The following is a 2,289-nucleotide window of genomic DNA, read 5'->3' as shown; positions in this document are numbered from 1 at the left end:
GTGCTAACGTTTCTGCCAGCTCGCCGCTTTAAAGAGAAATTCTTTTCTACTCTAGGCACAAGGCACGAATTTTTGGGGAGGGACCCAGTCGATTTGATCGACACTAGTATGCAACTGTTACTTAATTCATCGGCCCTGAAAGGATGAAAGGCAGAGTCGACCTCGGCGGAATTTGAACTCAGAACGTAAAGACAGACGAAATACCACGGCGTGCTGACGTTTATACCAGCTCGCCGCCTTGATTTGCATTACTTTTGGACTAAACTTTGGTTCTACAAACGTAAATCAAATAGTAAAACAACAAAATTCGCATTACGTTCATTTAACCTACCAGTAACAATACAAACATCTTTTTACATGCTTTCATGTTAAAATGTTTTTAAAGATGTAATGCGCAAACTTGACATGTGGATTAAGGAAGACTAGGTATTGAACGAACCATTGGCATGTAATTAGCTAATTAGGATTAAAAAATGATTTATATAACGTTTGTTCATTCTATGATAACTTCAGGAAGCAAACAGATGAAAGATAACAGATAACAGATAAAAGGTTTTGAAAGAGTCAACTAATCTTCTTGGTTTTTAATATATTCTGATTACGTTATAGATACAAGACTAGATAATGTTTCAATGCTTTTAGAAATCTAGCAGTTTAAACATCACTAAATATTATTGTCTAAATCAGAAGTGGGTAATTAAATTGATCGAAAAAATGAATCCTCTTCTTAAGGACACAGAGACGGACATCAATATATATATATATATATATATATATATATATATATATACACATACAGAGAGAGACACACACACAGATAGATGTCTGTGTGTATATGCATACTTAAGCAGGTGGATATGCGATCAGATACTTACACACACACACACACACACACACATACGCACACTCACACGTATAAATACGTACGCACACACACACACCTTTCCATGTGTAATATATACTCTTTACCTTCATCTCACTAATTTCCCACGGGTATTCTTCATTAAGATCCCTTACTTTACTTTTGTACTCTCCCTTTATCTCTTTTACAGTAACGATTGCTGTCGTCGTCGTTGTTGTTGTTGTTGGTATTGTTGTTGTTATTGCTACAGTTGCATTTCCTCTTATTATTCTCATCTAAGATTTAATGGCGTATAGCTTACCGATCTTCTTTGTTCGATCTCCTTCGTCAACTAATTTCACATTTTTCCTTCTCCCTTATTTTTGTCACCTTTTCGACCTCTTCCTCTTCCCTGTATATTCCTGCTTGTTCAACTTTATCTCGTCCTCTTCCTCCTCCTCCTCCACCTCCTCCACCTCCTCCTTCTTATCCTTCTTTTCCTCCTATACTCCTCCTCCTCCTCCTCCTCCACCTCCTCCTCTCCCTCTCCCTCCTCCTTGTACTGACTTTCTTCTTGCTTTTCTTCAACCTCGTACTCTTATCATCATCATCATCATCATCATCATCATCATCATTTGTTGTTGCTATTGTTGTTGTTGTTGCTGTTGTTGTTGTTGTTGTTGTTCTTCTTCTTCTTCTTCTTCTTCTTCTTCTTCTGCTTCTTCTTCTTCTTCTCCGTTGTCTTATTATTGTTCTTATTTTTCTTCTCCGTTGTCTTCTTCTTCTTCTTCTTCTTCTTCTTCTTCTTCTCCGTTGTCTTCTTCTAACACTACCAGCACCATCACCACCTACACCAACACCCCCCACACGAACACCACGGACACCACCACCATTATTATTATTATTATTATTATTATTATTATTATTATTATTATTATTATTATTATCATCATCATTATTATTATTATTATTATTATTATTATTATTATTATCATTATTATTATTATTATTATTATCATCATCATCATTATTATCATCATCATCATCATTATTATTATTATTATTATTATTATTATTATTATTATTAGTATCATTGCTATTCGCTCTATGGCGCTCAAGTCTTGAAAGATTGATAATTGAAATTCGTTATAGAAATGAAAAAAATAAAATATAATAAAATAAAAAGCTTTCTTGCTATGATGCTATGCTCTCATTACACACCTGGATCCTCAATTTTTGTTGAACAAAAGGTTGAGTTAAACAGCTGAGGTTTCAGGTAAAACTAATTACCTAATTCACTACAGGTGGACTCGTGTTTCCGGCCCGACATGCAGGTTTATTCATTGGTTTAGAGAAAGAAGAGAATAGAAAAAGTCGACATATAATTAACGGGAAAGAGGGAATGGAAAAATAGTAGTAGTAGTAGTAGTGGTGGTGGTGGTGGTGGT

The sequence above is a fragment of the Octopus bimaculoides genome, chromosome 15 (genome assembly GCF_001194135.2).
Source record: "Octopus bimaculoides isolate UCB-OBI-ISO-001 chromosome 15, ASM119413v2, whole genome shotgun sequence".
Classification (NCBI taxonomy): Eukaryota; Metazoa; Mollusca; class Cephalopoda; order Octopoda; family Octopodidae; genus Octopus; species Octopus bimaculoides.
The sequence above is the reverse complement of the archived record's forward strand: the minus strand, read 5'-3'. Positions refer to the sequence as shown.